General features: G+C 47.4%; 1 long non-coding RNA gene across 2 annotated transcripts; it reads left to right on the plus strand.

Moving 5' to 3' along the window:
* Positions 1-27,670, plus strand: LOC139803646 (uncharacterized). 2 transcript variants are annotated; one of them, XR_011729089.1, is made up of 3 exons: positions 1-342; positions 25,666-25,751; positions 26,992-27,670. It is a non-coding gene; the product is annotated as an uncharacterized lncRNA (long non-coding RNA). The 2 variants fall into 2 exon arrangements; XR_011729088.1 differs by lacking the exon at positions 1-342 and adding an exon at positions 24,630-24,755.

Raw genomic sequence — 27,670 nt, forward strand, 5'->3', positions numbered from 1 at the left:
ATCCCATAGCTCTCTCTCCTGAAGTGCTCTGGAAGCACATTAAAAAGAGCATTCTGCAATCTCTGAAGAATCCCCAGGGTGCTCCTCAAAGAAAACCAAAGATTGCTTTGAGGAAAACACCTGAGAGTTCCAAGAATTGTTGACAAAGAGAAGAGAACCTCTAAAATTTCACTGTCTTCCAAAAGATCCAGTGAGAAACAGCTTTGGTGAAAACACCACGCTGCAGTCATCACCCTGTAGAAGAAGAAAGGAGAAAAGTCAAACTGCTCACACTACTGAGCTATAACTCTGCTCTCCATTGCTGGAAAAATCCTTGGAAGAAGACTGTGGTTTTCCCTGGAGGTGAACTTTCCATGTGTCATCACCAGCAAAAAAAAAAAAAAAAAAAAAAGCCTAAAGGAAGCCACTGACAACTCTGGGGTGCAGGTATGTGAAGCCAAATGTTTTGAATTAGAGTCCGGACTGCTAAGTAAAATTATAGAGTAAATTGAGAGTAATTATAGAGTAAATTTTACAATAAGGTAAAGAAAATGAGCAGAAAGTGACTACTGGTGATGGCAGAGTCGTGCAGAGGAAGGTGGTGTTGCTGTCTGAAGTTGGGTACAGTTTTCTTAGGGTGGGGAAAAATCGTTTCCACAATGCTGGGTATTTCCTGTTCTGCTGCTTTATTTCCAGCTGGGCTGTGTTGTTCCTGCAAACAATGCAGTCAAATGCATTTTTTTCCCCCATACAAAATACATCTTGAAGTAAAGAAGATTTGTCTGTAAAAGGCTGATGTGTGTGATTAAACATACTTGGTCTTCCTCTTTGTAAGAGAAAGCTCATGCAAGAAACCTTGGAATTTGGTGACCTTTGATGCTTTCCCTGCATCTGCAAAACATGTGTGTTGGGCCATGCTAAGAAGTGTTTGAAAAGACTTTTTTCTTAGGGTATTTATGAGGGGAATAGGGCAGGCATCCTGTTGGATTATCTGGGGCAGGGCTGGGCAGAGGGGTCTGGAGTCCTGTGTAACACCTCAGGGGAGAGGGGAGCACATTATTCTGACTTTGGGGACATGGTTTAGTGGTGTTGGTTTCCCAGCTGGACTGGAGGATCCTAGAGGTTTTTTTCCAGCATTAATGATTCTGTGATCCTGTCCACACAGGAGGCACTGGCCCAGCTCCAGAGGGAAAGCCATTTATTCCATCAGCTGCTGCACAGGGGTGCTTTAATGACACTTTCCACAAACTCTGCTGAAAAGCAAGTTTCCATGCTGGAAAAGATGAACAAGGAATTAAAGGCCAAGTGTGCTGGTTTAAGAGAAGAAGTCTTAAACTATGAGGCTGAAAAACTAAAAAAAAAGGGAGGTAAAGGACACACTTTTTGCATATTTGAAGTCTCTAAGCAGTGTTTTGCTGTTCATTTCTGCATTCTGTCTTTTGGGACCTGCCTGTTCCTCAAAAAAGTCAATTTCAGCCACTAAGCTTTCTCTTCTCTATTTTGTGATGTGCAGCAATATTTAAATTTCTTCTGTGTGGCTGTGTTAGGCTAATTAACTTGTCAGAAGACTGATTAGAATGTTAAAGTTTTTTTCTGCAAATTCCACCAGTCCCAGGCACAGCAAAGTTTTAAAAGTTGCTGTACCCATTTTGTTAATTTTTATTTTCTGGAAAACAGGAACTAGTCCTGTTAGACGCTGTTTGTCTGTGAATAGTGATGTGCACAGTGCTTTAAAATTCCATTTCTTTCTTCCTCTCAACCCTGGGGTGTTTGAGTGAGGTGAATACCTGCATGTGTCAGATATAACCACCTTATTCTTCATTTTTTCAGTTTCTGTAAAAGGGAAGAGGGGGAAGAACTCCAGGAGTGCTGTCAATGGTTTTACCCTGGGAAAAACTTTGTATTCCTAGTGCCAAAACACCAGGTTCCTTTGGGAGATGGTAGTTGGGTGGGTGGCTGGAGGAAAGGAGGGACTGTCCAGATTTATGAAAGTTGTTACTCTAAAATTAACTTGGTATTAATTTAATGTCTTAATTTAATTATTAATTTAATGTATTAATTTAATTCTTTGTAGAATGCAGAAAGAGACCCAAGAACCATCTCATACAAAGTCATGCCTTTAGTCACCAGAGTAGTATCTGCAGTCAACCTGTGGCTCTTGCATCAAACAGGTTGCTTTGGGTTTGGTTAAAAAAAATAACATGATTCAGTGTATGCTGGTGTATTGTTCAAAAAGTATAATATTATCTATACTATAATATTTTTTTATGTATTAGAAAACAGAAACCTCCATTAGCTGCTCCGTGAGTTTGGAGGGGCTGACTGCTGGTGGCAGGCAAAAGTTTCCTACTTTTTGAATTCAAGACAGTTGTAACTGAATAATCAAATAAGTTAAAGACAGAATTCATGTCCTTATGACTTTTTTCATGCTCATCTAACCATTTCATTTAATGTCAGAGAGGTGACATTAAAAAGCTGTCTGTGGCAGAAGCTTCACTGGAAGTTGCTACGAGGCGCTGCAGGAACCTGGAGGAAGCCAACCTGGCTTGGAAAAGGAATTGGGAGAGGCTAAAACCAAGGTAGATGAAGTTGTCCCAAAATTCCAGAGCAAACTCCGTTCACAGATTGCTTTGAAGCTTTAGTGCTGAGCAATCCCAAGTCTTGGTAACTCTTGCAGGTTTGGCTCCTATGATATAGGCTCCCCAGAACCCTTCAGGTCAAATGGGTTTGGTCATTCCTAATCTATTCCTACCAGAGATAATTCTTTGTGTCTGAATGTTTCAGAACTGATGGGGGAAAAAAAAAAAAAAAAAAAAAAAATAGGAAAAGCCTACAGAAAGCTTCGTGGAAGGTGGAAGAACACACTTCCCATCAGTGGCTGCAAATCCAGTTTACCACTCAACTCACCTGGGACATCCTGGTTCTGAACAGAAGTCCAAGTCCAGTAGGAGGCATCCCAGTTCACCCATAGGAGCAGAATTATGGATGAACAGGATTTCCTCTTCTGCAGCCAAGGTAGACATTTTGAAATCCCATCCTCACAACTCATTTGCAGGGATTACTCATGGTGTAACTCCTCCTCATCCCAACACAACATCTAGGTGTGCTAGGGGTGAAAAGTTTGGGTTTTGAGTGCTGTTTTCCAAGAGTGCCCAGAAACCAAAGATGATGCCATAGGATGTTCCCAGCTAAGCTTTAAATAAAATTTTCTTACCTAGGATGTCTGACTACAATAAATAAATCTGCAACAAATCTCACTTCATACTTCAGTGTGGGAGATCCACTGTGTGTAGGAGGCATTTGGGTTTGTAGAGGGGTTCTCCTGGAGGAGCTGTGAATTTGGTCACTGCTCTCCCTTTAGTCCTGCAGAGGGGGCCCTTCCCTCCACTCTGCTGGTTTATGGCCTCACTTCTTTGGCCCTTGGAGTTACTGCCTGTTTTTGTGTGGATTTGAAGAATGTTTTAGAAGTTTAATATTGCACAATGTTAATGGTGTGTTTTCTGTATAATTCTAGTACAGGTGGGAACTGGATGAATTTGCCTCTGAAGAACCTGGACATGGTAATGTGTTATGTAAAAGTAAAAAGATGACTGCTCCTACCTCTTGAAAACAACATCTTGAAATCTGTTTAGTTCCTGTGCTAAGCACAGGGTTTTTTTCCGCTAGCTTTACACTTACTTGAACGTGGAAACTTTCTGCTTACAAAATGCTTTGTAGAGCTTTAAACAGCTGCCTGAAAAAAAAAAACCCAAAACAAAACCCATCAGAAAGGAATCTTACCTATTTCCTCCACACAGATACACTTGGCTTAATCTGAAGTCACCTTTCACTGGAGTTAATCCTCAATCACAAACATAAAAGGAGCCCTTACACAGAGTTTCAGACTTCAGCCATCACTTCTCCTCCCTTGTCCAGTGGCTGCCTTCAGCACTGACCCATAACACACACCCTCTGCTGTCAGTTTTTGGTCTTTGCTGTCCCTTGCTCATTGCTTGTGTTTGTAGCTCCTCTGTTGCAGTCTTTTTATTTGAATAGGCAAGAAGAGGCTAATCAAAAGTTATCCTTTCTTTAGGGAAAGCTCACTCAGTAGTGTTCAGGCAATCGTCAGGGGAGTTGAATGTTTGTCATCCGTGGCATCAAACCTGTTCTGTGATGTGAGGCCTGATGTCCCAGGAGGAGTTGCACCTATTTTGTGATGATTACTCCAGAGTCACAGCTTTGGAGTGACCGGTGCTGTTTGAAAGCAGGAAGCCCCTGAGCCAATTTCCTTCTGTTGCTGTCTGCTTTTAACCACAGAGAGTGTTCAGCTCTGGCTTCGTAGCCATAATGTTCTGACAGTGACCTCTTTGCCCCTCTCTCCTGTAAAAGTAACACGAAGAATCTTATCTCTTTTCTTGCCAGACACTGATGAACTTTAAATTACATCCTTGGGAGCTGATTCCATATCTTGTGATGGATTAGAAGACATGAAAAGATGTTTCTGTCAGTCTGAATAAATGTTCTTAGTTGGTTGGATGGATGACAGCCCTGTTGCCCTTCCCTGGTATTTTTTTGATGCGTAGTCCCCCTCCCCTTTGCCATCCTCCCCTTTACCCCCCCCCCCTTCCCCCCCCCTACCCCCTTTCCCGCCCTACCCCCTTTCCCGCCCTACCCCCTTTCCCGCCCTACCCCCTTTCCCCCCTCTCCCCTTTCCCGCCCTACCCCCTTCCCTTTCCCCCCTCTCCCCCTCCCCTTTCCCCCCTCTCCCCCTCCCCTTTCCCCCCTCTCCCCCTCCCCTTTCCCCCCTCTCCCCCTCCCCTTTCCCCCCTCTCCCCCTCCCCTTTCCCCCCTCTCCCCCTCCCCTTTCCCCCCTCTCCCCCTCCCCTTTCCCCCCTCTCCCCCTCCCCTTTCCCCCCTCTCCCCCTCCCCTTTCCCCCCTCTCCCCCTCCCCTTTCCCCCCTCTCCCCCTCCCCTTTCCCCCCTCTCCCCCTCCCCTTTCCCCCCTCTCCCCCTCCCCTTTCCCCCCTCTCCCCCTCCCCTTTCCCCCCTCTCCCCCTCCCCTTTCCCCCCTCTCCCCCTCCCCTTTCCCCCCTCTCCCCCTCCCCTTTCCCCCCTCTCCCCCTCCCCTTTCCCCCCTCTCCCCCTCCCCTTTCCCCCCTCTCCCCCTCCCCTTTCCCCCTCTCCCCCTCCCCTTTCCCCCTCTCCCCCTCCCCTTTCCCCCTCTCCCCCTCCCCTTTCCATCCTCTCCCCCTCCCCTTTCCATCCTCTCCCCCTCCCCTTTCCATCCTCTCCCCCTCCCCTTTCCATCCTCTCCCCCTCCCCTTTCCATCCTCTCCCCCTCCCCTTTCCATCCTCTCCCCCTCCCCTTTCCATCCTCTCCCCCTCCCCTTTCCATCCTCTCCCCCTCCCCTTTCCATCCTCTCCCCCTCCCCTTTCCATCCTCTCCCCCTCCCCTTTCCATCCTCTCCCCCTCCCCTTTCCATCCTCTCCCCCTCCCCTTTCCTTTTCACTTCCTACTCCCCTCCCCTTCTTTTTTTTGTACTTTCTGTAAATAAAATCATCTGGATTTTGGCTTTGAATTTTTCATCAGTCTCTGGCTCTTACTTCTTGCTGCTGCCACATCTGCTCCTCTTTACACTTTTTCATTTTCTGCACACCTGGTTTATGGAATGGAATAGAAAAAAAACCCCACATTTCCAATTTACCCCACATTTCCATTTACAACCCTCCCAGGAGGGCAAGCATTGGGGTTGTGATAAATAGGAGGGGGGAGGATGTTGATAGGCGGATTGGTTCTTTGATAAATAGTTTTACCCCCTCCGCTATTGGCTGGAGAAGTCCGAATGGGCCTACAATGTTGGGTCCTTTGCGGGCTTGTGTGTAGCTTAGTACTTTTCGTTCTACCAGGGTTAGGAAGGCTACTGCGACTAGGATCGGGACGATGTAGGAGAGGGCCTGCCTCAGAGCAGGAGGGAGTGCTGCTTCTCTTGATTTGACCACAAGCACATGGAATGGATGTGGCACAAGGACTCCTCCCCAAAACATACACTTCAGAGGACCTCAGAAAGTCTCTCAGGATCACCCCAGCTTACCCCCTAACCCTCTGTTACTGCAGCACAGCAAAGGGACTCTCATGATGCGCTTTGCAGTGCCAGCCAGACTGCACTGTTAATGCCAAGAAATGCTCCCTGAACACTCTCTGCTGCCCATTTGCCACAGAGTTCTGATATAACACACTTAAAAAAACTAAAAGAAGAACAGGTTCCAATCTAGAGTTCATTTATATTAAAAAATTAATTCTATGGGACAGAATCCTGGCAGTAGACGTGGAGCACACAAATCACAACAGCCTGACAAGGCCAAAAAGTAACAAATCAGCAACTTCACAAAGCTTCTTGTGCTGCTCCTCCTGATGCCTGCACTGAAGTCACCAGGGAGCACAGTCAGTGCTGACAATACAAACCACCTCACGAAAAGGTAACATCATTTTCCTCTTGAGCTCCTCCATAGATAAGGATCCTACCTCTTCTGTCCACAGCAGGTGCACCCCAAAAAATTGGAGCAGCTCCTGCCTGCTCAGGAGATCGAAGTGCATCCCCTGCAGGAGCTTCTTCTGTGTCCTCCAGTTTTGCCAGCTAGTTCTGCAGCAGTACAGGAGGCAGAAGACTAGGCTCCGTGCCCAGAGTGATTCTTACAGAAGAATCTCGGCTGACTACGGGCCGCCACCGTCTTGCAAGGGCTGCAACGGTTGTCAGGTAAACATTACGCGTAATGGAAAGGCAAGCGGCGTATGATCTCCTTAAATACTTTTTAGAAAAGCGGGGAGTGTTAGATAAGGATTTAGCCAAGGAACTGGCAGGGTTGTTAGCTTATGGAGCTGCACAGGGATGCTTTGTTGACCCTAATACGGCTTTTGATGTGGGGGAGTGGTGCACATTTGGTGGTAAGTTATGGAATGCTAGTTTGGAGGATGATAAGGTTAATAAAAAGCCGGGAAAACCGTGGAGAACAGTTATAAATGCACTGAAACAGAACCAGGAGGAATAAAAAGCAGCACAAGCTGCTGTAGCATGCCTTAGAGCTGCGGGGGCTGTAAATAAAGCAGAAACAAGTTCCCCTTATCCAATGCCGCCAGCTACTAATACAGTTTTCTTGCCCTCAACTACTATTGATGGCAAGATAGTTCCCTCTTCCCTCTCCTTCATCTCCTACTCCCAAAACCAAATCGGCACCATGGGAGGAATCATTTTGGGTAGAAAATAAGGTGAAAGCCCCGAAAAACAGCTTTGCTAGATACTGGTGCAGATGTCACAGTGGTGGCAGCACAAGAATGGCCACCACACTGGCCCACAGTTGTTTCTGCAGATACGGTTGCAGGTGTTGGAAGACTGACGCTGGCTTAAAGATCACTGCCACTACAGTTGATTATGGGAGGGTGAACTGTGTCTTGCTCAGCGTCAATAATTCCTCTTCCAGATGGGGTATCTGCATTAATTGGACGGGATGTGCTTGCTCAGATGGGAATGGTGCTGACTACAGACCTCCCTTTATAGCTACGGCCATTGCATGGACTTTCCCAATTCCTCTCCGGTGGAAAATTGATGAGCCGGTCTGGGTTGAGCAGTGGCCTTTAAAATGGGAAAGTCTCCTTCATGCACACGAGTTGGTGCAAGAACAGTGTGTCATCAGGTAATTGTTCAGCAGCATTGATCCAAGGGTTAAATGTTACTCTCCCTTGGGACCCACAAGAATTAAATTTGTTGGGTTCCGAGGCTATTGGCAATGTCACTGGAAATTGGACCCTTACTTGTATTGTATTTGGACCGAAATATGTCGGTAAGCCCTACCCAGTAAGCTGGCAAGATATTTCCCCTACTATGGCAGAGTATAGCCTGGGATCAGGCTACTGTGGATATAATAACTCTAGTAAAAATGTAACCAGGATGGGAGACATTGGGGAAACTCATAGTTCCAGCCCTATAGAACTAATTTGGGTTAATGATACTGCTAAAGCTTTGCCTTCAGGAATATTTTTTATTTGCGGTGATAGAGCATGGCAGGGAATTCCTCATAATATTGTTGGTAGACCCTGCTACCTAGGATCGCTAACCATTTTTGCCTCTCGCTTTGCTGAGTTGAGAAATATTCCCATACAGAAGGTTCGCAGAGAATGCAGCATTGGGCTAGCGCCAACGTGTGATGATGAGGTAGAATTATTAAGTGTAGCAGCTAGGACAGCATTAGCTATATTTACTCCAGGAGCAGCAGCTGGAAATGCCTTGAATAATCTTGCTAAACTAGCATGCTGGGCTGAAAAGCAAGCTAATACAACTACTAAGATTTTGGAAGAACTTTTAATGGATCAAAAGAGCTTACGACATGCACTGTTGCAAAACCAAGCTGCTATAGATTTTTTGTTACTTGCTCAAGGTCATGGTTGTGAGGACTTTGATGGCATGTGCTAGATGAATCTTTCTGATCACAATGAGAGTATTCATGCCAGCATACAATATTTGAAACAACACACACAACAAATACAGCAACAAGTTAGTCCTCTGGATGGTATTATCACTTCTTGGTTTCAAGGTTGGGGACTGACCCCTATGCTTTCCTCATTATTGTTGCTTGGGTTAAAAATTGTTGGGATAATAATGTTTGTCACGATTTAACACTGGCCTGGCGATTAAACCGGGTGACAGATGCTCTCTATTAATCTCTCTCTCCTCCTTGATAAGAAAGGAGAGAGACTTATGGGTTGGAGGCTAAACCAATCAACTTTAATGAAACAACAATGGTAAACAGGGAAAAAAAGAAAAGAAAAAATGCCATATATATATATATATACACACAAACACACAAGAGAACGAACACCAGACTCCCTCCCCCCTCTCCCCCAACAACTCCCACGCAAACCAAGGCTGCAGGGCAGCCCCGGGAAAGTCCAGGCTGGACACACAGGAGGCAGGAACACAGGCAGGCAAACGGACTGGATGGGATCCTTTCAAGATGCCGGGTGAAGGCAGGCAGGCAGGCAGGCAAGCAACCGGGCAGCAGGCAGGGCAGCAGGCAGCCAGCCAGGGAGGCAGCCAGGCAGGCAGGCCAGCAAGCAGGGCCACAGGCAGCCAGCCAGGGAGCTTCTGCTGGTCTTTTATAGTACTACAGGTGAGACCAATTAGCTGTTAAGGGGGGTGGTACCCAGCACTTCTGCTGGTGATCCCAGGTGAGGCCGATCAGCTGGTAAGGGTGTGGCTCGGTCCTCGCGATCCCCCAACTCCATACCGAGGATGACGCACATGGGATGGAATACTCCATTTGAGAAACTTGCTGTCAACCTCAGCAAGTTCAACCATCTACAAGAAACTCAGAAAAATCACCTTTATCCTGGCCCAAACCAGGACACTGTTGATTATTGTTGTTTCTCAGCTCATATTGTCCTGTGTAAGGAAAAGTCTTAGTCGCCTGTCACGGTTTAACACTGGCCCGGCAATTAAACCGAGTAACAGACGCTCTCTATTAATCTCTCTCTCCTCCCTTATAAGAAAGGAGAGAGAATAAGGGAGAGAGACTTATGGGTTGGAAACTAAACTACACAACTTTAATGAAACAGTAATGATAAATAGGAAAAAATTACTAAATATATACAAATATACAAGAAAATGGATACCACATTCCTCCCCCCTTTCCCCCACTAGCTCTCACGTCACCACCGAGTCTGCAGGGCAGCTCTGGGAAAGTCCAGGCTGGACTCCTGGAGTCGGCAGCAGTTGGGAACTGGAGGCAGGAACACACAGATATGGGCTGGCACGGATCAGGACCACAGGCAGACGAACGGACTGGATCCCTCCAGGATGCCGGGTGAAGGAAGGGAAGCAGGAAAGGCAGGAAGGGCAGGCAGCCGGAAGCAGGGAATCTGGCTTGGCCCTCGCGATCCCTCAAATTTATACTGAGGATGACGTATATGTGATGGAATACTCTGTTTGGTCAATTCTGGCATCTGTCTTGTCCGTTCCTCCCCAGAGGAGGGCTGCAGGAGGGACCTCTTTATGTTTTCCTCAGACCTGAGCAGTGTCCTTGGCTCTACCTACCAGTCTCTAGCAGTAACTATAAACATCGAGTGTTATCAGTCCTAGAAAGACACACTGTCTGAGAAACTTGCTGTTAATTTCAGCAAGTGCAACTGCTTACAAGAGACTTAGCTAAAAGCAAAAGAAAAAAAAAAGAAAATCACCTTTATCCTGGCTCAAACCAGGACAGTCGTCTGACTACACAAGTTATGATTGCACAAAATAAAAACGGGGGAATTGTGGAGGATTGGTTATGTGACAAGGGCCATGTAGACATGTTGCAGATGGCTGAAGAAGTTCTTGGGAAACATCAAACTCAGCTAGTCTGATCTGCCGATGTTGCATGAATGTTGCTAACTACCACCTCGTATGGGCACTATGTCCTTGACTGTAGCCATTATACAACAAAAGGGACTTGTGGTTAGCTAAAGAATGTAACAGAAGGATGTAGATAACCAAGGAACTTAAGGTGGGGTTGACATTTAGAATAATATCCAATAGGGTGGTTAGATTACAGAATATGTATTAGCTTATTAAGGACTGCAAAAATATAGTGTGCTATAATCAATAAATGAAGCTTGCTGATAACTCATATTGAGTGTCCGAGTCTTCCCTCGCTGCGACAATTGGCTCCGTGAGAAAGGAGAACTTTGACCAAATACATCTCCCCAACAGAAGCAGCAATCATGAGTGGGGTTCTGAAAGATTCAAAACATGCAATGCCATGGATCATTTGACACAGACACAGTCATTATTTTCATTCCAACTTGCTCTCGGAAGAAGTATTTTCCCCATTCCTTTACAATGAACACATTTGGATAAACACTCAAGGAGCAAACCAAAGTCTTTGCGTTCCTGGACCCCCTCCTAATCCTGGATCCCCTCCTATTCTTGGACCCCCTCTTATTCTTTGACCCTCTCCTCCTTCTGGACCCCCTCCTTCTTCCTGGAACCTCTCCTATTCCTGGATACCCTCTTATTCCTGGACCCCCTCCTCCTTCTGAATCCCCTTCTCTTCCTGGATCCCTTCCTCTTCCTTGACCACCTCCTCCTCCTGGACCCCCTCCTTCTTCCTGCACCCCCTCCTTCTCCTGCTCATCTCGAGCATGCACATCAGCTCCTGCTTTCAGGAGATCTTCTAATATCTCCTCGTGTTCTTCAGTGACAGCAAGAGTTAGTGGGGTACTGCCCTTCTGAAAAGTCAGAGAAATGCATCATCTTAATAATCAAAGTAAAAAAAAAAAAAATCTGTAAAAGAAGTATCGATGCAACTTTCTGAAAGGACTTCTTGAAGAAATATTTATATTTACCTTATTCTTGGCACCCAGTTTGGCACCATGCTTGATTAACTGCCCCACGAGGTTTTTACTACGAGCCAGGATGGCCAACTGGAGGGCAGTGTTGCCATCGATGTCTGCAAGATTTGGGTCGGCACCCTGCTCTAGCACAAAAGTCACACAGTCTTGTTCTCTGAGCTGTACTGCCTGGGAACAACACACACACACACACAAAAAAAAAAAAAAAAATGAAGGACTTCCAGAATTCACATTTCACTCCATCACAGCTCGCCCAGCTTCTGACCACTGGCAAAGAAGAGCACCTGCAAAGATGACCTGACAGGTGCCTGTTCCACTCCAAATCCAACAGGCGTGTTTCCGCACAGCTCTGCGCACAAGAGTCCTGCCAGACACCTCTCCTTTCATGCACACTCAATAAGCCCCTCTTCCAAGAGCAGAACTTCTCTCACTCACCATCATCAGGGGTGTTGTCCCAAAATTATCAACAGCATCCAACTGGCAGCGGTGCCTTACTAGAAACGTGACGACCTCTGTGTGGCCGTTTGCAGACGCCAGATGGAGAGGTGTCCTGAGAATTAAATATGGGAGCTTAACACTGACAGACAAGGAAAGAACCAAAGCTGTGGCACCACCCAGCCCAGGGGACCCTGCTGCTCCTGCTGCTCCAACCCCGCACACATCACCCACAGGGCAGGAGAGACCTCAGCAGCTGCAAGAGAACCCTGCAGGGAGAGCAGGGCCAAGCAGCAGCCCAGCACCTCCAGGAGCACTGGCGCCCACCCAGCAGCTCCCGGCACTGGAAAGCTCTCAAGTTCCCCCTCCCAGCTGACAGGGCACATCTTGCTTTGCAAGCAATCAGCTCCAAGGGGATCCCACACAAACTCTGCAGGGGGGATGCTCCCACAGGCCACCCGAGCATGCTGCCCGCAGCCCCTCACCGATTCTCCCTGTCACGGCAGTCGATGCCCCAAAATCTTGATCCACGAGTTCCAGAACCTCAGCCAGGACAGGTGACCGTGGGCAGCAGCGAGGTGCAACCTGTTCAGATCTTGAACCAGGAGCAGCTGGAGAGACACAGCGCAGCACAGCTCAGCACAGGAGCCACAACGGCAGAGTCGCCCCTAACAGCAGTTGCCAGGGGCAACGGTGGGTGGGGCCGAACCACCTGCGGGGGGGGGGGGGGCGGGGGGGGGAGGGGAGGAGGGGCCGAACCAATTCACAGGGGGAAGGGGGCTGAAGGAAAGGAAAAGCCTCCTTTAATCCTTAAACCTTGCATTGGTTTAAGCTTCAGCATTCATTCATTGCCACTACAGGTGACAATGGTCCCTTAAGTATCTGAGAGAAGCTGAGAAGCTCTCCCCCACCTCTATGAGCCATACAAAGAGCTGGTAGAGTTCTTCTCCTGGAGAGGCTTTTTCATAACCAATTCAAAGGAGTTGGTCTCTTTTCCCAGGCAACCCTCAGCAAGACAAGAGGGCACGGTCTCAAGTTGTGCCGAGGGAGGTTTAGGTTGGACATTAGAAAGAATTTCTTTACTGAGAGGGTGATCAGACATTGGAATGGGCTGCCCAGGGAAGTGGTGGATTCTCCGTCCCTGGAGATATTTAAAAAGAGACTGGATGTGGCACTCAGTGCCATGGTCTAGTAACTGTAGCGGTAGTGGATCAAGGGTTGGACTTGATGATCTCTGAGGTCCCTTCCAACCCAGCCAATTCTATGATTCTATGATAGAGAGGGTAAAATAACCCTTCTTGTGTAACCCAGTTCTTTTCTCTCACTTGTCATCTTCAAATGGCAAACTAGCTTCCTCTGACTGCACAGAGCTCACTGCAAAAGCTCCATTGCCATTGCACAAGTGCAGGGTGTTTCCCTAGACAAGTCTAACCCATAACTAGAGGGAAATGGACATCTAGAATTCTCCTGGCCTACCAGGAATTACTGGCAGGACACCTATCTTTTCCCTCACTCTGGGGAAAATGTCAACACAAATGTTAACTGTCACCATGCCACATGTGTCACACCAAGCTAGACAGAAAATCATCTTAAAAGTTCCCTGCTGCAAACACATCCTCTGCAGGCCCCAGCACCAGCCTGACCTTCCACAGGCAGCCCAGCTTTTGAGCAGCCAGCCTGAAATGAGCCACTAATGGCTGTAATTAGCCCCATTGCTGGGCATCAGCCAGGAGAGAATTTAAAGGCAACTTGCCTCAGGCACTGAGTCTCACTGGTGTCTGCTGAGCTGCCCATAACAAAACCCAAGCTTTTTCAAGTACTGCAGAGAAGTCAGGACACAGCTCCTAAGGAGGCAGAGAATCATACAATGGCTTGGGTTGGAAGGGACCTTAAAGATCATCAAGACCCAACCCCCTGCATGGGCAGGGACATCTCTCACTAGACCAGGTGTCACAAAGCCTCGTCCAACCTGGCCTTGAACACTTCCTCGGAAGGGCATCAACAACTTCTCTAGGCAACCTATTCCAGTATCCTGCCACTCTCATGAGGAAGAAGGTTTTCCTAATATCTAACCTAAATCTATCCCCTTTCAGTTTAAAACCATTAATCCTTGTCCTGTCACTACTCTCTCTGGTGAAAAGCCCCTCCCCAGCTTTCCTGTAGCCCCTTCATGGACTGGAAGGATCTCTAAGGCCCCCCCAGAGCCTTCTCTTCTCCAGGCTGAACAGCCCCAACTCTCTCAGCCCACCTGAGAGAGGTACCTCTCAAAGCTTTTCTTATTCCTCTTTCCACCCCTGGCAAGATTAAGTTCTACCTGGGATGGATGTGGCTCTCCTGCCCTGCTCCCCAGCTGCTCCAACCACCTGTCTACTCCTCCTAGGGTACCTGCCCTTGCATCCCCCCTCTGCATGCTTCCTCCTTCATTTTGAGGGCTTTTACGAGCTGCTGGCTCATCCATGCCGCCCTCCCGGAGTTTTTCCCCGGCTGCGGGATGGGGAGAGTGGGGAAATGCCAGCTGCCAGCATGGCCCGGGAACCAAGATGGCCGCCGGGCAGCCCCCTGCATGCCCCGGGACTACAGCTCCCAGCATGCCCCGGGACTACAGCTCCCAGCATGCCCCGGGGCTCTCCTCCTCTCCTGCTGCCTGAGCCCGCCCGACCCCGGGGCTGCCCCGGCCCCCGCCCAGCTGGGAGGGGGAGCAGGAGGAAGGGGATCTGGGCAGGGAGAGAAGGCAGGAAAAAGAGTGGTGAGGAGCGGGAAAGAGATGGAGGGGAAGGGGGCAAAGAGGGGGAGAGGGAGGGAGGGAGGGAGGGAGGGAGGGAGAGAGAGAGGAGAAGGGCGGGAAGGAGGAGAGAGGGGGGATGGACAGAGAGTGGGCCAGGGGTGGGCCAGGGGCCTGAGAGAGACAGAAAAGGCCCCAGGAGAGGGGAGTGACAGAGGGGTGGGAGAGGGAGCAGGAGAGAGGGGAAAGGGTGAGGGGAGGGGCAGGAAAGGGGAGAGGCTGCAGGAGAGAGAGGGACAATAAGGCCAGGAGAGGAGAGGGAGGGAAAGATGTGGAGACAAAGAGAGAGAGAAACAGCAATAGCTCTGAGAAGAGGCAGGGAGGAATTGGGAAACGTTGAGAGGGAGACAGCCAGTGAAAGCCCAAACTTGTGGTGGGCAAACGAGAGAGAGGGAGGGATGAAGAACTGGGGGCAGGGAGCTGGGCAGAGCCCCAGAAGAGCAGTGATGAGCAGCTGGGCCAGGCCCCAGCACCCTGGGCTTTCTTTTCAAAGATGAAAGCTTGTTTTCATTTTTAGGGTTTGATTAGGGACTCTTGGTTTGTTTACCTGGTTTCTTCAGGTTGTTTTTTTGTTGTTGTTGTGCTGGATTGTGTTGTGTTTTCTGTCTTGAAACCATCATTTCTGGTCTGACACCTCTACAGCAGGGAGGGCAGTGTGACTGATAGTGTGGTCTTGCATATTTCTAGGGAGTCAGTGGAAATTTGTGGTTGGAGCCATCTGCGTCGCTTACCTTTGATTTCTTGAGTGTAAATCATGCAATGTTTTTGCTAAGGTGCAAAAATGAAATGGGAGAGCAGCTCTTCCTCTCTCACACACACACACACACACACACACCTTCCCCCAGCTGAAGATGAACAAATCAAATCTCTGGGGCTGTGTTCTTTTATGAAACGTGTGTCAGATACCCAGCCCCAGGGGACTTGTGCGCAGAGAATGGCTGCATGGGCCTGGGGCTTGCCCATCATCACCTGGAAGGGAAAAAGGAAAAACCAGGTGATCACTGGGGACTTGTTCCCAAGAATGTTTCTTTCTATATCCTCTTGCACTAAGAGACACTCAGACACCCTGAGCCATCCCCTCCCTTCACTGGCCCTGTGACCACCAAGCCCACTGCATCTCCCCCAGGCTGTTCTGCCATGGCTGGTTGCTGACAGGAGGGGACACGGGGAGGTGGCAGGCTGGGAGTGACAGGGGGGACATGGGGTGGTGAGGGTCTGGGAGAGTGAAAGGACATTGGGCAGTGATGGGCCCAGGGCTGCTGAGGGAGCCATGGCAGAGCCAGGGGGCTGCTGGGGGTTGGCAGTGGGTAGTGAAGGCCTGGGGGTGATGGGACACTGGGCAGTGACAGGCTGGGGGGCAGCAGGGACAGCAGCATCTTGAAGAAGAAAAGGTGGGGTTAGGGACTGAATTTTGTCTTCAACATGTTTTACTCTGTGCATCAGAAAACTAGTTTATACTCTGCTTTCACTACTTAAGGTTGGACACAAGTGCTTTATTTGGAGTTCTGATCACCTTTTTTGTTCTTCTAGAAGCCAGTCAGAGCCAGTGAGTGGAACATGAGGAAGGCAAAGGGAGCCAGCGAGTGGAACATCAAAAGCTGTATGTAAAATCACAGTCTTACACTTTCTATTGCAGCCTGCGTTTACATCCAAACAATGTACCCTTGTATTAATTTCCCAAACATTAACTTAAAGTATTTTCCAATAAAACACAGTCTTTGTTGTAAATGCAATGTATTTGATTCAGCATAGCAAAACTGTGTAATGCCATCATTTGCACAGGTTTTTTTTCCTAATTTTTTTTTTTCCTAATTTTTGAAAATGTTACCAAAACCCACTGTTACTGTTATCTGTTACTGTTATACTTGGTACTGTTTCTTACTTTCGACTCAAACCAACATATCCCAAACATTTTGAGGACACCTCTGTACAGCTAAACAATTCCTTTTTGTGTCTGTAAATGCCTGGACATTTCTTCCTGAAGCTGCATAACTGAGGTGAAATTGTTTGGGCCCCTCTGAGTACATAAATGTCTTCAATAGATTGCTATCAGTTAAAGAATTGTTTCTCCCCAAGTTGGTATTCTGCAGTTCTGCATTTGATCTTTGGGCTTTGTCTGATGAAGCAGTTCAGTTGAATAGTTTGTCTGCACATGAAAATGCCAACAGCCCAGTGGACACATTCAGCACAAGATTGGAGCCCAGTGCCTTTGTGGGTAAAAGCTCTGTCATTTTTCTTCCCTTCTGCCTGCAGGACATGTTTGGATCTGGGTGACTTCAGGTTTGGATGCTGCTTCCATTTCCCAAAGGTTCAGCCTTTCTTCAGGATACCACCACTTGGAACTGACACTGGGAAAAGGGGCAGCATTTTTCTACAGCTTTGCAAACTCTGTCCTGCTGCTGCTAAAATACAGATAAGGAACACAAGGAAATACCTGACTGGTAATGCTCTAGATGTTGATTCCACCACCTGGGGTGGAATCATATGATGTGTAACTCTGCATTTCAAAATAGTCCTTCCAGTATAAAAAAATCACTAAGGGGTGGGATGTTTTTTTTTTTTGTCATCCTGATTTTAGGTATAACTGAATTTTCTTCACTAGAATGGGGTGAGGCATTACCAGAGTTGTGGGGTCTGAGCACTTGAGAAGCTGTTAGGAGATCTGAATGTAGAAATTCATCAAGTGTGTGTCTGTGTTGTGTGAAGAATACAGCCTCTGCTGGTCATGGAGTGGTGTGTCATGTTTCAACTTGAAAACTTCTTGTCTGTAGGTCTGAAACCACTCAGTCTGAATCTGACATCAGTGATGCTGTCACTGATCAGTTTGAATTCCTTGCTGCACATGAATGTCTCTCTCTGTGAGCGTGAGTGTAGCTGGCCCAGGGACCCTGGTAATTCCCACAGTGCATTTATCCAAACCGCATTCATAGTATTTACTCTAATTCAGATGGGGTTTTATTTCTTGAAAACAGGTATGTAAAAACCCTTTCATTATTTTTTTGTGAAGAGATCAGTGACTCCTCTGCACTTGTTTCTCTGGCCCAGCTTATTGAGGTATATGGAATTTCTTGTCAAATACTTAAAAAAACCCCAAGAGTCTTTGCTTTGTTATTTTAAATCTTATGTTATGATCTGTAGCTGGATAAAAAGAGATGTGAACAAAACTTTGATTTTTAATAATTTGAAGTCATTGGTTTAAGTTTACAAAATGTTTCTATTTGGATACTATTCTATAGAGGGTTGATCCCAGGCTGGGAAGACAGGAGGGGAGTACCTGATCAGCCTCAGTGTAATCCTGCAGTATTATTCAGCTTCAAGACACAAGGAAGCCCTTCAGAAGCTGTTCACCGTTTCTGAGACATTTTGTTAATTTTACGTTAGAAACCCAGTGTTGGCAGAGTAATTTAGTTGGCTGTAAGTTATGGACATTTCAGTGGGTCTGCAACAGTTAAATGAGGAGTGTTGAGCCTAAACTGTCGAGCCTGATCCCAGAGTTAGAAAGAGCACAGGAATTCCAAGGAGTTTCATGCTGGAGGTGAAAGATCCCAATACAAAGGAAGCTCTGCTGACAAGAATGGGGAAATATGCAATACCAACTCTTAATGCATAAGTATGGAACTAACTGAACTGACCAAAAAGGGAACAAGAGAAATCATGGGGAAGCATTGGAGTGCCAAAGCAACCAAAAAAAAGTAGTTTAATATAAATGTATTTAAGACGGCTTACATGAGGTGAGCAGAATTCCATTTCTTGCTTCCTTTGATAAAATCCAAAGCTTGGAAAATTTTTCCGTGTGCCTGTCTTTAACTTTTTCCATGTAGCCGTGTTTAACTTTTGTGTTTTTCCTTCCCCACCCTGCCTCCAGGGAAGCATATGCCAGAGGAAAGAAGAAAAAGCCTTTCTCTTTATCCAAAGAGCCCTCCTCCTCTGATGGTCCCATACCTGATGAGTTCTTGTGTGCTCTTTGCAAAGCCCTACTGACTGATGCAGCTTTTATTCCCTGCTGTGGGATCAGTTATTGTGAGGAATGCAAGTGTTCCGTGCAGGTTTTTTTGTTAGTTCAAAACAATCACATCTGATGTTCTGAGAGCAGAAACAGGAGATAACAAAGTTGTAACAGTGAGACTCAGAGCCTGAGGCAAGTTGCTGCTTTTAAATTCTCCCCTGGCTGATGCCCAGCAATGGGGCTAATTACAGCCATTATGGCTCATTTCAGGCTGGCTGCTCAAAAGCTGGGCTGCCTGTGGAAGGTCAGGCTGGTGCCGGGGCCTGCAGAGGATGTGTTTGCAGCAGGGAACTTTTAAGAAGATTTTCTGTGTAGCTGGGTGTGGCACACGGAGCATGGTGACAGTTAACATTTGTGTTAACATTTTCCCAAGAGTTAGGGAAAAGATAGTTGTCCTGCCAGTAGGACTCATTCCGATGGGGGAGAGTTTCTCAGCTTCTCTCAGATGCCTTTTTCTTTCCTTCGTTTCCCCCCCCCCCCCCCCGTGAATTGGTTCGGCCCCTTCTACCCCCTCCCCCCCCCCACAGGGTGGTTCGGCCCCGCCCACCGTTGCCCCTGGCGAGTGCCGTTGGTGGTGACTCTACGGTTGTGGCTCCTGTGCTGAGCTGTGCTGGTCTCTGCCTCTCTGGCTGCTCGTGCTCCTCGCCGTTGGTTTGCTCCTTGCTCCCGCCTCATCCCTGCCTTTCTCCTACATCCCCTGTCCCTGCCTTTGCCCTTCCCTTCTCCTGACTCTCCCTTTTATACCCCCCCGGCTCGGCCGGCTGCCTCCCACTGCTCCCGCAGGGCTGTGCCCGTGCCGCAGCTCGCAGAGCTCCTGGGATGGGGCTTTTCAACAAGAAGCAGAAGCTTCCCTGCTCTGGCAGCGCTCCTGGGCAGCCCCGCGCTGCTGCTGCTGCCGGCACCGGCGCCCCTAAGCCTCAGCAGCAAGGTCTGGGCAGTCTGCACGGTGCGGCTGCCCGCGGCCACCTGGCCTGGCTGAGGCGCTGGCGCTGGTGGATCAAGATTTGGGGCATCGACCGCCGCGACAGGAAGAATCGGTGAGGGGCTGTGGCCGCTGCTGGGACACCTCGGGTGGCGTGCGGGAGCATCCCCCCTGCAGGGTTTGTGTGGGATCCCCTTGGAGCTGATTGCTTGCAAAGCAAGATGTGCCCTGTCAGCTGGGAGGGGGAACTTGAGAGCTTTCCAGTGCCGGGAGCTGCTGGGTGGGCGCCAGTGCTCCTGGAGGTGCGTGCTGCTGGGCTGCCGCTTGGCCCTTCTCTCCCTGCAGGGTTCTCTTGCAGCTGCTGAGGCCTCCCCAGGTCTCTCCTGCCCTGTGGGTGATGTGTGCGGGGTTGCAGCAGCAGCAGGAGCAGCAGGGTCCCCCGGGCTGGGTGGTGCCACAGCTTTGGTTCTTTCCTTGTCTGTCAGTGTTAAGCTCCCATGTTTAATTCTCAGGACACCTCTCCATCTGGCGTCTGCAAACGGCCACACAGAGGTCGTCACGTTTCTAGTAAGGCACCGCTGCCAGTTGGATGCTGTTGATAATTTTGGGACAACACCCCTGATGATGGTGAGTGAGAGAAGTTCTGCTCTTGGAAGAGGGGCTTATTGAGTGTGCATGAAAGGAGAGGTGTCTGGCAGGACTCTTGTGCGCAGAGCTGTGCGGAAACACGCCTGTTGGATTTGGAGTGGAACAGGCACCTGTCAGGTCATCTTTGCAGGTGCTCTTCTTTGCCAGTGGTCAGAAGCTGGGCGAGCTGTGATGGAGTGAAATGTGAGTTTTGGAAGTCTTCCCTTTTTTCGTGTGTTCTCAGGCAGTGCAGTTCCAGCACCAAGCCTGTGCTGGTTTTCTGCTGAAGTGTGGTGCAGACCCAAACCTCAGAGACGTTGTTGGCAACACCGCCCTCCACCTGGCAGTCCTGTCTTGCAGTCCTAAAGTTGTGGAGCTGTTACTTGATCATAATGCCAATCTTGATGCCAAGAATAAGGTACATGTTTCTATTTCTAAAGGAAGTTGTTTCAGAAAGTGGCAGCAATATTTCTGTTGAAGACTATTTTTGACTTCGATGATTAACTTGGTGTATTTGTCTGTCCTTTCAGGAGGGCTTTACCCCACTCAGTCTTGCTGTCTCCAAAGGTCAGGTAGAGACAGCTGAGTTTCTCCTGAGAATGGGAGCTGATGTGCATGCTCGAGACCAGCAACAAAGGTAAGGGGTTTATCCACATGGGTCCCTTGAGTATTCTTTCGGTGGGATTGCTGAGAGGCACAGCAGCCTCCATGTGCACTGAAGTGGTGTGCGTGTGGCAGCTTGGTGTGACCATGCAGTTGTGTTGACTCCCTCTCCCATGTTCTTGTTGCTTTTAATGGAACCTGCTTTTTCTTTTGTTCATTGTCAAGTAATGGGAGAGCAAGCTGAGAGCACGCAGGAATGAAAATATTGACTGTCTGTGTAAAATGATAACTTCATAGCACATCTGGATCTTTCAGAACCCCACTCATGATGGCTGCTTCTGTCGGGAAGATGAAATTGATCCAAGTTCTCCTGCATTACGGTGCTGACATTTCCCATAAAGATGCTGATGGGCGGACAGCTGATGATTATGCTTGTATTTATGGGTATCCCAGGTAAACGTTTAACTTTTTGGTTCAATGAAGTGGTCGGTTATAAGTGTGGCTGTTGAATAATTTTGTTGTTCCTTCTCTGATGTGGTTAGGTGTGCTTATAAGTGTGGCTGTTGAATAATTTTGTTGTTCCTTCTCTGATGTGGTTAGGTGCGCTTTGTTAAAAGCTAGGCTGAAAGAGTGTACCAAGCAGGAGTTAATAACTTGGAATGTGCATCTGTAGGATGAAGGTGACTGCAGGGAACACTGAAGTGTGTACCAGCCCTGCAGAAAGTTCTGTGTCTTGCCCTTCAGAAGTACTTAGGAGTCCCTGAATTCATGTGAACTGTGTAGGATGAATAAAAAATGGCTGTTAACTCTTCTGCTAAATGTTACCTGCCAGGAAGTGGTTGTTTTTAACAACTCTGTTTCCTCTCTCTCTCTCTTTCTTTAGTCTTAGTGAGCAGCTGTCAGAAAGTGCAGCTCCAAAGAAGGCAGAAGCAGCTCGTGCAGGTGACATTAAATTGTCCTGGGATCAAACGCCTACCTCCTTCTCTGAGGTTTTAAAATCCAGTCTGTCCTTACGAGGCCACATAACCCTAAAAGAATCTTAGGAAATTAATATTTTTATGCAATGGAATTTAGTCTTGTGCTTTGCCTCTCAGACCCTACAGTGGAGGTTTTATTCTCTCTGGGTTCTTAAGGGTGTTTTATCAGAACTGTGTGGCAAATGGACAGCAGATAGTGTCCAGGGGACATTTCTTGGCATTATTACTGCAGTCTCTGGCTGGCACCATGAAGCACGTGTCCTGCATCATGAGAGTCTCTTTGCTGTGCTGCAGTAACAGGCTGAGTGTGAGGTTAAGCTTTTGGTTGGGTTATGCTGTTTGATTTTCTTTCCCTTTTCAGAATAGTTTGTAACTGGCTAGAGCAGCAGCTAGTATTGTCTCTAGCATAATATTACACATCATACTACATGAACTAGTAAAACTTTTCCCTCTGCTGTGTACTCATGTGTGCAAGGAGTACCTTGTTCATATGTACTGTTGAATTTTTAGCATGCCAAATCTAATTTCACCATGTCGTTTCGTGTTTGAGCAGGAGTGGAAGACTTTTCCAAAGGAGGCTTGAAAAGGTGAGACTTTACAAATACCTACCACTTCCTTGAGGGGTGATCTGGGAGGCACAGGTGTCATCACTTTGCTTTGCTTTTTAAGCAGATCTGAGAAAAAGGGGATTGGTGATGGTTGGAGTGCTTCTGCAGAACAACTGGATTTTACTCCCAAGGTATGGTGCATTTCCAGGGAAATTGTCCTGTGAAAAGGAGTTATTTGAAGGCAAGTAACTGGGATTGAAAGCAACTGCAGTTCCAGCCAGCACTGTTTCCTCCTTAGAACCTTAGAGCTCTCTTCAAGTACCTCAAGGGAGGTTGGAGTAAGGAGGGAAACAGCCTCTTCTCCTTAGTGAACTGGGATGGGAGCAGAGGAAATGGATGGAAGCTGCACCAGGGGACGTTTAGGATGGGTGTTCGGAAACGTTTTTTCACTGAGAGGGCTGTCAGGCATTGGAATGGCCCAGGACAGTGGTGGAGGCACCATCCCTGGAGGCATTGAAAAGGCATTTGGAGCTGGTCCTTAAGGACATGGTTTAGTAGTTAGATGATGGTGTTGGTCAAAGGTTGGACTGGATGGTCTTGGAGGGCTCTTCCAACCTGTACCATTCTGTGATAGAAGCAGTCTCTGGCCTGCCAGCCTTTCTTCTGCTGTCAGTTTTTCCTAACAGACCGTGGGTGTGGCAGAGCGTGCAGCAGAGTTACGGTTTGGCACAAAGGAGCAATAGGTAACGACATAAAAACCACATTGCTTCATTTCTTGGTGCTCATTTGGGTCAGGTTTGCAGACCCTAAAAGTTTCTCAGTTACTTTTATAATCTGTTCTGTTCTTCTCCTGTGAGGTGATTCTTGTTTTCTGTAAATTTGGTGTTTCAGTCCAAACAGATAGAGGAACAGGGCATTTCTTTGTGAGGACCTCCTGAAATCCTCCATCTGCTGCTGCTCCTTCCCTCCCCATCAGGTTCCCCCACCAGCACTCAATGGCTGAGTTACTCAAACAGGTTCTTTTCTATGAGATGGCATTCTGTGCTTGTGTGTCATCTCACACTGCACATTTCCCCTCTTTTTTGGAATGCTCAGGCAGTGTTCTCTTTGTCAGCTCCAAGCTCTGGTGCCTGCTGTTCTTACTGGTGTGCTGAAGAATGAGCAATTTGTGCAGCGATGTCGGGAGCATCTGTTGTGTTGCAGTGGGGTTCTGGAGGGGTGAGGAGCAGGAGTGTGGCAGTTGGAGATGCCAGCATGTTTAGTTTTAACATGAATTAATTTTCTTGCCTTGATGTAAATGGAAGCGATGCATTTTTCTGGCATGATACTAAAATTGAGGGGTATTTTGGTTAGTGTACTTGCAGAGGCTCATTTAGGCATCAAGTCTAGGGATGTAAACAGTTCTTTGAGTTTGTTTCTATTGAAAAAAAAGTTTTGCAGAAATACATCTTTCTTTACAGAAGCAGCAGAAGCCAAAGGTGACACGGCGCATGAAGGCTTTCCAGCAGGGCAGGAAAAGCAGTAAGCTATCTGGGAAAGATTGCATGATAGACTGATCTGTAAAAGTAGGCTTGCTAAGTAGAGTTTTGTATTTTTTTCTTCTCTAGTAGGCAAGAAAATTAACTTGTGAAGACACGGCACTTTGTAATTTCAGAACCAAATAAGCCATATCCTTAAGATTAAGCTATGAATCCCCTGCTAAGCCTTTGTCCCTGGCCAAGCCCTTCCTCTGCCCTGCCCATCCCTTCCCTACCTCCTTTTCCAGACATTGCCAGGTGACTCCTCTGAAGTGTGTTAGTCTGGAAATTTGCCAATTGCAATTAAATAAATAACTCCTTTTGTTCACATAGATTTTTTTTTTTATTATTCCTTGTGCTTTTAGATGATAGCCACGGTTCTAGAATCAAAAGTTACTAAAGAAAAGCCTCCAACATAAAACAGTGGAGTAGCAGGGTGATATAAAACCACTGAGTGTCTCCTTTCCTCCCTGGTGTGTAGGTTCCCTGCCACCCATGGAAGAAGTGGAGAAAGCTGAGGATTTTCTCTGGGCTTCTCCCTGGAATTCTGAGGTACTTTGTGCGAAGGACAGGGAGGGTAGGAGGGAGATCCAGGAGCACCCGAAAGCTTGCAGTAACTGAAATGAAGCTGGGCTGAAGTGGGGAAGTGCTTCTCAGGGGCTGTGCAGAAGCAGGGCCGAGACTCAGGACCTCAGAATTCTGCTAAAGATTTATTTCCCTGGAAACACAGAAGGCCTTGTAAAAGAAAGCAAAGTTTCCCTTTTCTCTTCCACAAAAAATGTTCTTCAAGCTGTCAGTGGGTAGCAAAGCAGATGCTTGTTTCTGCTCTTACCAGCTTTTTTGTTTCATCTCTTTCAGGAAAAAACAGCTGAACAACATGGAAAAGAAGAGAAGAAAGAGCTTGCTGTAGAGCTAAACACTGCCATTGCTGGATGTACAGAGAAGTACTTATTAAATGGCAGCCCTGATGAGCCCAGCACAAGCTGCAGAGAAATCAGTGGTGAGAGAAATGATCTAGATCCAGATACTTCCTCTGTGAATATAGATCCACCTAGAGTAAATGGACTAAAACAGTGGTTGACTTCTGAGGTTGCAAATTTTATCCTGGCCTGTAAATCCTGGTGGCCACTGGCAGAGTAGCAAAGCAGCTTTTGTGCCTTTTTTTTTCTTTTTCTGGAACCTGACTAGATGGTGTTGGATTGCAGATGGTGCTCTATGCAGCAAGTGCTCTTCTTGCTTCTGTTGCTGTGTTCTCCTTGAAGCAATCTGACCAAAACGTGCAGATGGAGAGGAGGAGGAGGACTGGAGTGTCTTGGGTGTGCCAGTAGCATTCTCTTTCCTGGCGGGTGCTGTTGGATTGAAAAGCTGTGCTTGCTTTTGGCTGAAGCCAGGGAAAGCTTTGAGTGGAGCTGAGGGAGAGCCCTTCTGTTCCAGTGCCTCAGCTGCTCTGGTTTTGAAATGTAGGAGGTGTCTGCAGTGCCACCCGTGTGTGTGTGCGCTGGAAAGCATTGCCAGCTGGGTCAGAGGGGAGCACTTTTGTTCCTCAGCTCAGGCCTCAGAGCAGGAGGAGGAGGCACCCTTTGCGTTGTTGAAAGCATCTTGCTCGTTACTGCATGGACCACAGTTTATCTGAGAGAGAGATCCTGCACCTTGAAGACACTGGAGTGAATTATTTGTGGCCATACTGATATTCATAAGCTTTCTTTTTTACAGAAGAAAGTTAAATGCCACCAAAGAAAATATTTAACACATATTTAGCACATTAAAAACTCTATTCTGATCATTTTGTCTCTAGCAGCTCTCAAATGTGAGGGGATGTGATGTTTTCTGTAAAGATTGTTCTCACCATTAATCAAGATGCACTCTCGGAGTAAATAGGTGGTTGTAAAAATCTGTTGTTTTCATTGTAGGTGAGCACTCAGGATCTACTTCCCATGTGTCATCACCAGCAAAAAAAAGAAGCCTAAAGGAAGCCACTGACAACTCTGGGGTGCAGGTATGTGAAGCCAAATATTTTTAATTAAGAGTCTGGACTGGTAAGTGGCATTAGAGAGTAAATTGCACTATACAGTAAGGTAAAGAAAAGTAACCAGAAAGTGACTAATGGTGATGGCAGAGTCGTGCAGAGGAAGGTTGTGCTGCTGTCTGAAGTTGGTACAGTCCTCTTAGGATGAGGAAAAATCCTTGCCAGATGCAGGATATTTGCTGTACTGCTGCTTTGTTTCCAGCTGGTTTCCTTCAGTTTTGCCCAGTGTTGTTCCTGCTGTGCTGTGCAGACAAACAATGCAGTCAAATGTTTTTTTTTTTTTTCCCAATGCAAAATGCATATTGAAGGGAAGAGGGAGATTTTTCAGTAACAGGCTGATCTGTGTGATTAAACATGCCTGGTCTTCCTCTTTGTGAGAGAAAGCTCATGCAAGAAACCTTGAACTTTGGTGACCTTTGAAGCTTTCCCTGCCTCTGCAAAACATGTGTGTGTTTGGCCATGTCAGGAAGTGTAGTGAAGTGAGGCAACCAGGTGCCACTAATTGCGAGGTAGTGGGCATAAGCTTGTGTTAAGCCCACCTGTGCCTGATTAGGGCAGGCCCCTACTGCGCATGAGCAGGATTAGGGGGCCAATAAAGCTCCCTGCTGAGGAAAGCTGGGAGGAGGAGGTTAGCTGCTTCTTGGAGCAGTAGCACCGATCCAGGCTAGTCAGCCCTGAGGGCAATAGGCTCAGAGCATTATTCATGAGTTTCTGCTGGAACACCTGGCTGGACCTTGGAGCGCCGTGCCCTAAAAGAGGTTCATCTTGCTACATCTGATAGAGAATGCGGCAGAGACCTTGATCTAGCCCATGCTCAGATGAATCAGAAGAAAGGGAGCTAGTCCGGCGCAAACTAGCATTAGCAGAAAACCCAAGGAGTCGGGTAAGAAGATCCACTACCTGGCAATTAGTGGCACCTGGTTGCCTCATTTCACTACGAGGAAGTGTTTGAAAAGGATTTTTTCTGAGGGCATTCATGAGGGGAATCGGGCAGGCATCCTGTTGGTGTTGGGCATCTGGGGCAGGGCTGGGCAGAGGGGTCTGGAGTGCTGTGTAACACCTCAGGGGAGAGCGGAGCACATTATTTCCACTTCCGGGACACGGTTTAGTGGGCATGGTGGTGTTGGTTTCCCAGTTGGACTGGAGGATCCAGAGGTCTTTTCCAGGCTTAATGATTCTGTGGTTCTATGCTATGACTCTGTCCATGCAGGCGGCATTGGCCCAGCTCCAGAGGGAAAGGCATTTATTCCATCAGCTGCTGGAAAACCTGCAGGAGCAGCAGCTCATCCAAGGAAGGGCAGTGACTGTTGCCCAGGAACGGTTTAATGAAGTTTTCCAACAAGTCAGTGCTGCTGCTGAGAAACAAGTGTACATGCTGGAAAAGAGGAACAAGGCATTAAAGGCCGATTGCACTGATTTAAGAGAACAAATCTCTAAATATGAGGCTGACAAAGTAAAAAGAGAGGTAAAGTATACACTGTTTGCAGTGTTGAAGGCAACTTTTTTGGTGTTAATTTCTGTTTGTGTTTTGAGCCCCCTTCTGAGCGACCTTCCTGTTGCTCAAGAGGTCAATTTCAGCCACTGACCTAAGCTTTCTATTGTGTATTTTGTGATGTGTAGCAATATTTAAATTTGTTCTTTGTGTCTGTGTTAACTAATTAGCTGGTCAGAAGACTTGTTAGGATGTCATTTAAACTGTTGTTCTGCAAATTCTACCAGTCCCAGGCAGAGTAAAGGTTTAAAAGTTGCCATACCCATTTTGTTAATCTTTACTTTCTGGAAAACAGGAGCTAGTCCTGTTGAGTAATTAGACACTGGTGTGCTGTTTGCCTGCCTTAGTGATGTGAACAGTGCTTTAAAATTCCATTTCTTTCTTCCTCTCAACCCCG

This window comes from Heliangelus exortis, chromosome 16 (genome assembly GCF_036169615.1).
Source record: "Heliangelus exortis chromosome 16, bHelExo1.hap1, whole genome shotgun sequence".
NCBI lineage: Eukaryota > Metazoa > Chordata > Aves > Apodiformes > Trochilidae > Heliangelus > Heliangelus exortis.